Here is a 10,000-nt window from a genome sequence, read left to right as displayed (position 1 = left end):
TTTTGTTTCAAAATTAAACCCTCCCGCTCCCCTACATTTTACCCGCGAGGGCTTACCCTGCAGGGGGTTTCATGGCTTAATGGCCAACCTTTTGTCCGTGCGAAAAGCACCTTCCATGTTTTATTTCTATTTCTAAATTCAACCGAAAAATTCACTCATTCCCCTAAATAGGGCGCTTTTTCACGCTCGATGCGTCGCTGTTTTTACGTGCATACCACGCCTAGCGGGAGGCAACTTCTGCCTCGACCACGGCGGCTTCTTCCGCGGCGTTCAGGCCACCGTCCGTGGCCTCGTTTTCCTCGTCGATTGCGCGGTTGCGCATACCAGATGGTCCGGCTGCTAAATCCGCGCGTTCTCGGCCGTCATCGTCATTGTTTATCGCCTGGCCGGACATCCCGAGAAGACGACGGTTTCGTCTCCTCTCCCTGAACCGCGCTTGACGCTCACGAAGCGCTGCACGTCGCTGAGCGGTCCGTGGTGAAGCTGGTGGGGTTGGGGGAAGTCCAGCTCGACGTTCTTCCCGCCGGCGTGCTGTTGCTGCTCGCCGGTTGGCGTTGCGTCGCTCGTTACGGGCCCGCCGCACTTCCGCGCGTTGGGCCTCCAGCTCTGCTGCGTCTTCGTCCTGACGCTCGATGACGTTAACAGCCAATGCTGCCCGCTCCTCGTCCCACGCTCGCTGCAGTTGGGCCGTTATTCGCTTCGCGGCTTCGCAAATACGACTCCAGCTATCGGCGTCGCGCAACAAGTGCCGCTGGAGGGTGTCCGGACAGACAGGGTCCGGACCTCCCTCGCCGAGTAGCTCCTGTCGAACTGCCGCAAAGCGTGGGCACTCGAAGAAGGCGTGCTCCGCCGTCTCTGGGACGCCGACGCACAACTGGCAGTCTGGGGACGACGTGAATCCATTGTGGCACAAGTAGTCACGGAAAAATCCGTGTCCGGACAAAACCTGTGCCAGATGGAAAGTCATATCTCCATGTTTCCTAGACTGCCAGTCGCCGACCGATGGAATTACACGGTGCGTCCACCGCGTGTGCCGGCTAGCATCCTGTTGCAGTGCGTCGGCATCCCATTCCTCCTGCCAGCAGTCGATGGTGTTCTGCCGCTCCGTCGCCCGGATGTCCTCCCTCGTTGCAGCACGGTCTGGAGCAAGGAGTTGTTGGTGAACCCGAGCATCCTCGTTGATGAGGTGGCATATCGGTACGAGTCCAGCGAGTAGGGTGGCCGTCTCATACCTGACGGTACGGAATGCCCGTGCCACCCTGATGGCTGCTTTTCGCTGAACTCGTTGCAGCATCCGTCGGCACTCTCGCACCTGAGTTGCCTCAGCCCAGACGGGAGCAGCATACCGCAACACCGATTCTGCCACATACGCCAGCAGCCTTGACTTGGCCGTCCTGGGGCCGCTGTGGTTTTGCATGAGGCGCGTTACAGCTGCCACCACGCGCGACGCCTTTTCGGAGACTTTCGTGACGTGATCTCGCCATTTCAGGTGATCTTGGAGCTGCACGCCCAAGTACCTGATGCTCCTAGAAGACTGGACTTCCACGTCACCGACGCGAAATGTCACCTGCGGCGGAGTCTTCTTGCTTGAGATCAGGACGGCTTCAGTCTTGGCTGGGGCCAGCTCCAGACCGTGCTGTTGCATCCAACGTTGGACCTGGTCAACGGCCTCCTCTGCTCTCGCGCGAACCTCGTCCGTGGTGGTAGCAGGTACCAACAGCGCCAGATCGTCCGCGTATCCGATGACTTCGACGTCGGGAGGTAGCGGCACATCCAGCACCCCGTCATACATGATGTTCCACAGAGTTGGGCCCAGGATGGACCCCTGTGGAACACCGGCGGTTACATGCCGTACGGCGGGGCCTTCGCTCGTGTCAAAGTACAGCACACGATCCTCGAAGTAGCTTCGAAGCATCCGTTGGAGGCCGACGGGAACACCTTTTGCCTGAAGGGCGCTGGCAATGGATTGCCAGCTGGCCGTGTTGAACGCGTTCTTCACGTCCAACGCCACCACAAGCAAGAAACGGTTATCCCGGCCGTTCGTTCGCCGGAACGACATGGCGGTACGGCCGGCCTCAACAACCCGCTGGATGGCGCTCACTGTCGACCGCCCTCGACGAAATCCGAACTGCCGGTCCGACAGTCGGGGTGAAGACGGCTCCTCGAGATGTTCATTGAGGCGATTCAGGATGAGGCGCTCAAGTACCTTCCCCAGTGCGTCGAGCATGCAGAGGGGTCGGTACGAGCTGCTCTCTCCCGGAGGCTTCCCCTGCTTCGGCAGCAACACCAGTCGTTGCCTCTTCACAGGGATAACTGGCTTGTGGCCGCCAAGCGTTCATAGCGACGTGGCTTTTTGATCCTTCGATGTCGGCTCTTCCTATCATTGTGAAGCAAAATTCACCAAGCGTAGGATTGTTCACCCTTTCAAGGGAACGTGAGCTGGGTTTAGACCGTCGTGAGACAGGTTAGTTTTACCCTACTGGTGTGTGCTTATAGTCGCTATCTTAACGGAATTCCTGTGCAGTACGAGAGGAACCACAGGTACGGACCACTGGCTCAATACTAGTCCGACCGGACTTTGGTATGACGCTACGTCCGCTGGATTATGCCTGAACGCCTCTAAGGTCGTAGCCAATCCGAGCTGATAGCGCTTCTCAAACCCATTAGGTGTTCGGAAGCTAGCGGGCCTAACAACCCTCTGAGATCCGTTGGAGTCTGCGTCTGCAGCCCGGCGTCTCATCCCGCTATACCTAGGCCGCAACGAGTGGAGTTCGCTGCACGTGTTAGTACCGTAACTGGGAACGCCGTTGGCTTGAGCTCTGCCCAACGTGGATATACCTAGTTTCGACACCTATCAACCGCCCGCAAACGACGGGACTTCAGGCTGGGAGCTGCGAGTTGTAGAGATGCGTTCGCATCGATCCTCTCAGGCGACCCATGCTTGGTGGTTTGTCCGTGTGCCCCTTCCTCGATGTGCGCAAGCTCGTCTTGGTCTGGGGACCACGTCGACACAGGGGATACTTTTGTGAGAGCAAGAGTGTACTTAGTTGAGTGTAGCAAGGGATCGCGTGCCCCTTCCTCGATGGCGCAACGAACCATCTTGGTCTGGGGACCGTGGTGCCGTGCTCTGGTGAAGCTTGGTGCGTGCTCTTTCCTTGTCAGACGAGTGACTTGACTTGGTCTGGAGACCGTTCCTTTACACTAGTGGACAAGAGCTGGCTACTTCCGTGTCAGACGAGTGACTTGACACGGTATGGAGCGGAACACGTAACACTAGTGAGCTTGTCGGCGTGCCTCGTTCTCGACTTGATTGTCTTGATGTGAGAAACGTGCCGACCAAACCAGTAAGCTTACACACCTGCTCGTTACAAGTTGTATAAGTTAATCCGTTTGGGCCGGTTGCCTTGCACTTGATGGTGTTGTTGACCATGTTCGGTTAACACGTCGTGTGTCGAGGTGGCCGGCCTTGGTAGTAGGATGTCTTGTGCATGTGACGTGTTGACCTGGTTTGGTCGATGTGTCGTCGTGTACGAGATGACCTACTTACCCGTCAGTTGTCCAAGTTGTATCATGTGTTGACTTAGTTGACGTGTCATGTGCATGGATGATTGGCGTACGGGTCATGTATGGTGCACTTGCTTCAGTTGAAGGGATGTACTAGTACAGTTATATTAATTGTTTATTTCACGATCTGGTCTTTTGGCTGGATCGCGAAAAAAACGCTTAGTCCCAAATCTTGAACTCGAGAGGAGAGCGCTGATGACAACCTTTTGGACTGGAGCTCCCTAGAATTCGGCTTTTTCCTACTTTAAAGGGATGCACTGTTGTATGTATTGTTTATTCACGATCTGGTCGTTGGATTGGATCGTGAAAAAAAAACGCTAAGTCCCAGATCCTGAACTCGACAGGAAAGCGCTGATGGCAAACATTTTGACTGGAAGTCCCTAGAAAACGGCTTTTTCCTTATTGGCATTATGTGGCACGTTTATTGTGGCTAGAACATTAATTATCCCCCAAATGGCACCAACGCTTGGCGAAAGTCTCGAAATACTCCTATCCCGACGCACCAGCAACCGCAACACGATGCAAAATAAATTGCACGAGCTGCTGATACTTGTACCATGCACGGTACACGGTACCAAATTATACCCCTGAAAGTGTGCAATTTGGTGCTATAGTAGGAAATTTGGTTGGGCAAGCCTAGCTACGCGTGTCGCTACGCGTGTTGCATGGTGGTCGATCAGAGGTATGCAAAAGCACCTATCTAGGGGAATTACTTTACGTTCTAGTAGCAAGTTCGATTTTTCGGTCCAGCACGGCAGTAATCCTGCATGCATACACTCCATGTACCAAAAATGTATCAACCTAGGCGTTGCTCAGTAGCTTTTGGCGGCACATGTAAAAAGTATTCGAGTTCAGATTCTTGGAACTTTGCGTATTGTTAAAAACTAATAACGAAAACTAAATTATAAATGGGTAAAAGGCTAGGCGTTTCTCAGTAGCTTTTTTGCGCCACGTGGCAAAAGTATTCGAGTTCAGATTTCTGGGACTTAGCGTATTTTTCAAAATTGATTATGCAAATTGAAGTACAAATGGGGCATTAGCTAGGCGTTGCCCAGTAGCTTTTGGCGCCACATGGAGGAAGTAGTCGAGTTCAAATTTCTGGGACGTAGCGTAGTTTTCAATCATAATAAACCGAATCAAACATAAAAATCATGAAACTTACACCACGTCCCTAGGTTATGCACAAAACGTAACGATAAAGTGCCGGCCAGGTTAGAGGTGCACCAAAATTGTGTACCGATTAGGAAAAGTACTCTATGTTCCTATGACTTGGGTGAAAAGTGTTGATTAACTGCTGGTTAGGATAGACAGTTGCTTATCGTACACATCGCAAACGAACACCCCTTAGTGAGCAGTAGCAGAAGTCGATGGAACAAAGCGAATGCATTACAAACTGATCAAGTAAAATAAGGAACGCTACGTACTAGGACTTCTTTCCAAGAATGGTGTCCGCGACGGGAGGGCAAGCGTCCTTCCCAGGTTTCCCTAGTAAACCTTGTATGGTAAACATACCCAAGCGTGTCCGTAAGCACGCAACGATAGTCACGAACGAGCACATACCTAGGGAAAGTACTCTACGTACTAGGACTTCTGTCCAAGAATGGTGTCCGCGACGGTCGGGCACTGTGACGCAATTACCAAATCCTAGAATCGTACAAGCAGTGTGTACAAACATAAACATTAACGCGTTCGCTCGGGCTGCGCCGTCCGTGTTGAACACAAATGTGGGTGATTATATGAGTGGATAGACAAAAACATGCGTGGCGAAGACAGTTTTCTGCACGATGTGCACATAGCTCATTTCGTCGTCCCGGGCTAATGGAAAAACACAAAAATATCGAGTATCTTTCTAGGTTTCTGTTATAAAAGGACAGGCCAAAAGGTGACCGGTTGAGATAAGCATTTTAAGCATACAAGCACTTTAATGCAACTTTTGATACAAAAACTAGGTACGTACACGTAGATTGTATCAACATGGACATCCATGATCGGGTACGCCCGGGCTGCGCCCTCCATGTTGTACTTTCCCTGATTGGTACACAATTTTGGTGCAAGTGTACCAACATGGACATCTATGAACGCGTACGCTCGAGATGCACCCTTCGTCTTGTACTTTCCCTGATCGGTACACAGTTTTGGTGCACGGCTATCCCGACCGGCAACTTGTACCTTTATCGACATCCATGAACACAAAGTGCGCGGAACAAAAATTGCTCGGTCAGACCTACAAAGTGCCCTATCTCGAATACTAAACGTCGCAGATGGGTGTCGTAGAACAATTTTAAATTCGTCTTATGATTCTACATCCGATTCTGGATAGTGGTTTTTCGACCACTTTTCAACATTTTGTGACACCCCGAACCTAGGGGCAGCTCCCTAGCTTTTTTCAAAAATGTGCACCGAACGGGCCAGAGAGCTCGAGTAGTCGAAAATTTTTTTTTTTGCTAAAACCCCTCAAAACGTGTCAGGAACGCACCCTAGATGATGAAAAGTGCAACCAGAATGTCAATCGACAACATGCCCGGGGGTACAAATTTGCTCTACGCGTCCCTAGGTAGGGTACTTTTTCATACAAACATCAAAGTGTACGGTGCACAAAGTGCGCGGAACAAAAATTGCTCGGTCAGACCTAGGACGGGCCATAACTCGAATACTAAACGTCGCAGATGGGTGTCGTAGAACAATTTTAAGTTCGTCTAATGATTCTACATCCGATTCTGGATAGTGGTTTTTCGACCACTTTTCAACATTTTGTGACACCCCGAACCTAGGGGCAGCTCCCTAGCTTTTTTCAAAAATGTGCACCGAACGGGCCAGAGAGCTCGAGTAGTCGAAAATTTTTTTTTTTGCTAAAACCCCTCAAAACGTGTCAGGAACGCACCCTAGATGATGAAAAGTGCAACCAGAATGTCAATCGACAACATGCCCGGGGGTACAAATTTGCTATACGCGTCCCTAGGTAGGGTACTTTTTCATACAAACATCAACGTGTACGGTGCACAAAGTGCGCGGAACAAAAATTGCTCGGTCAGACCTACAAAGTGTTATATATCTCGAATACTAAACGTCGCAGATGGGTGTCGTAGAACAATTTTAAATTCGTCTAATGATTCTACATCCGATTCTGGATAGTGGTTTTTCGACCACTTTTCAACATTTTGTGACACCCCGAACCTAGGGGCAGCTCCCTAGCTTTTTTCAAAAATGTGCACCGAACGGGCCAGAGAGCTCGAGTAGTCGAAAATTTTTTTTTTTGCTAAAACCCCTCAAAACGTGTCAGGAACGCACCCTAGATGATGAAAAGTGCAACCAGAATGTCAATCGACAACATGCCCGGGGGTACAAATTTGCTATACGCGTCCCTAGGTAGGGTACTTTTTCATACAAACATCAACGTGTACGGTGCACAAAGTGCGCGGAACAAAAATTGCTCGGTCAGACCTAGGACGGGCCATAACTCGAATACTAAACGTCGCAGATGGGTGTCGTAGAACAATTTTAAGTTCGTCTAATGATTCTACATCCGATTCTGGATAGTGGTTTTTCGACCACTTTTCAACATTTTGTGACACCCCGAACCTAGGGGCAGCTCCCTAGCTTTTTTCAAAAATGTGCACCGAACGGGCCAGAGAGCTCGAGTAGTCGAAAATTTTTTTTTTGCTAAAACCCCTCAAAACGTGTCAAGAACGCACCCTAGATGATGAAAAGTGCAACCAGAATGTCAATCGACAACATGCCCGGGGGTACAAATTTGCTCTACGCGTCCCTAGGTAGGGTACTTTTTCATACAAACATCAACGTGTACGGTGCACAAAGTGCGCGGAACAAAAATTGCTCGGTCAGACCTAGGACGGGCCATAACTCGAATACTAAACGTCGCAGATGGGTGTCGTAGAACAATTTTAAGTTCGTCTAATGATTCTACATCCGATTCTGGATAGTGGTTTTTCGACCACTTTTCAACATTTTGTGACACCCCGAACCTAGGGGCAGCTCCCTAGCTTTTTTCAAAAATGTGCACCGAACGGGCCAGAGAGCTCGAGTAGTCGAAAATTTTTTTTTTGCTAAAACCCCTCAAAACGTGTCAGGAACGCACCCTAGATGATGAAAAGTGCAACCAGAATGTCAACCGACAACATGCCCGGGGGTACAAATTTGCTCTACGCGTCCCTAGGTAGGGTACTTTTTCATACAAACATCAAAGTGTACGGTGCACAAAGTGCGCGGAACAAAAATTGCTCGGTCAGACCTAGGACGGGCCATAACTCGAATACTAAACGTCGCAGATGGGTGTCGTAGAACAATTTTAAGTTCGTCTAACGATTCTACATCCGATTCTGGATAGTGGTTTTTCGACCACTTTTCAACATTTTGTGACACCCCGAACCTAGGGGCAGCTCCCTAGCTTTTTTCAAAAATGTGCACCGAACGGGCCAGAGAGCTCGAGTAGTCGAAAATTTTTTTTTTTGCTAAAACCCCTCAAAACGTGTCAGGAACGCACCCTAGATGATGAAAAGTGCAACCAGAATGTCAATCGACAACATGCCCGGGGGTACAAATTTGCTATACGCGTCCCTAGGTAGGGTACTTTTTCATACAAACATCAACGTGTACGGTGCACAAAGTGCGCGGAACAAAAATTGCTCGGTCAGACCTACAAAGTGTTATATATCTCGAATACTAAACGTCGCAGATGGGTGTCGTAGAACAATTTTAAATTCGTCTAATGATTCTACATCCGATTCTGGATAGTGGTTTTTCGACCACTTTTCAACATTTTGTGACACCCCGAACCTAGGGGCAGCTCCCTAGCTTTTTTCAAAAATGTGCACCGAACGGGCCAGAGAGCTCGAGTAGTCGAAAATTTTTTTTTTTGCTAAAACCCCTCAAAACGTGTCAGGAACGCACCCTAGATGATGAAAAGTGCAACCAGAATGTCAATCGACAACATGCCCGGGGGTACAAATTTGCTATACGCGTCCCTAGGTAGGGTACTTTTTCATACAAACATCAACGTGTACGGTGCACAAAGTGCGCGGAACAAAAATTGCTCGGTCAGACCTAGGACGGGCCATAACTCGAATACTAAACGTCGCAGATGGGTGTCGTAGAACAATTTTAAGTTCGTCTAATGATTCTACATCCGATTCTGGATAGTGGTTTTTCGACCACTTTTCAACATTTTGTGACACCCCGAACCTAGGGGCAGCTCCCTAGCTTTTTTCAAAAATGTGCACCGAACGGGCCAGAGAGCTCGAGTAGTCGAAAATTTTTTTTTTGCTAAAACCCCTCAAAACGTGTCAGGAACGCACCCTAGATGATGAAAAGTGCAACCAGAATGTCAACCGACAACATGCCCGGGGGTACAAATTTGCTCTACGCGTCCCTAGGTAGGGTACTTTTTCATACAAACATCAAAGTGTACGGTGCACAAAGTGCGCGGAACAAAAATTGCTCGGTCAGACCTAGGACGGGCCATAACTCGAATACTAAACGTCGCAGATGGGTGTCGTAGAACAATTTTAAGTTCGTCTAATGATTCTACATCCGATTCTGGATAGTGGTTTTTCGACCACTTTTCAACATTTTGTGACACCCCGAACCTAGGGGCAGCTCCCTAGCTTTTTTCAAAAATGTGCACCGAACGGGCCAGAGAGCTCGAGTAGTCGAAAATTTTTTTTTTGCTAAAACCCCTCAAAACGTGTCAGGAACGCACCCTAGATGATGAAAAGTGCAACCAGAATGTCAATCGACAACATGCCCGGGGGTACAAATTTGCTCTACGCGTCCCTAGGTAGGGTACTTTTTCATACAAACATCAAAGTGTACGGTGCACAAAGTGCGCGGAACAAAAATTGCTCGGTCAGACCTGGTACGGGCCATAACTCGAATACTAAACGTCGCAGATGGGTGTCGTAGAACAATTTTAAGTTCGTCTAACGATTCTACATCCGATTCTGGATAGTGGTTTTTCGACCACTTTTCAACATTTTGTGACACCCCGAACCTAGGGGCAGCTCCCTAGCTTTTTTCAAAAATGTGCACCGAACGGGCCAGAGAGCTCGAGTAGTCGAAATTTTTTTTTTTGCTAAAACCCCTCAAAACGTGTAGAAAACTGATTTTAGATGATAAAAAGTGCAACCAGAACGTCAAACGACAACTTTGTTGGGGGTACCCTTCTTACTCTACGGGCCACTAGCTTAGGCGCGCCAACAGCGCTTTCCTCTCGGGTTCCCATTTTTTGCCCTCCTGGGATTATGATCATTTACTCATTGCCTACTATAGGGAAGGTACCTTGCTTCGAGGTCAAAAATGAAGATTTCACCAAATCGTAGTTTTAACCTCTATTTAGTCGTAGGAGCATGGTTTGCAGTGTCCGTGGGTCATATAAGCCCCCGTTTGGGTCATACGTCCCCTCCCCGATGAAAATCGTCAT

The 10,000-nt window shown here is 49.3% G+C and overlaps 1 pseudogene; it reads left to right on the top strand.

Moving 5' to 3' along the window:
- The window catches only part of LOC133394676 (large subunit ribosomal RNA), an 8,146-nt pseudogene extending 5,192 nt beyond the window's left edge, over positions 1–2,954 (top strand).
- The last annotated feature ends 7,046 nt before the right edge of the window (positions 2,955–10,000 follow it).

This window comes from Anopheles gambiae (assembly GCF_943734735.2).
Source record: "Anopheles gambiae chromosome X unlocalized genomic scaffold, idAnoGambNW_F1_1 X_unloc_33, whole genome shotgun sequence".
In the NCBI taxonomy this organism is placed as follows: Eukaryota; Metazoa; Arthropoda; class Insecta; order Diptera; family Culicidae; genus Anopheles; species Anopheles gambiae.
Note: the sequence above shows the minus strand (reverse complement) of the source record. Positions and strands in the feature narration are given on the sequence as shown.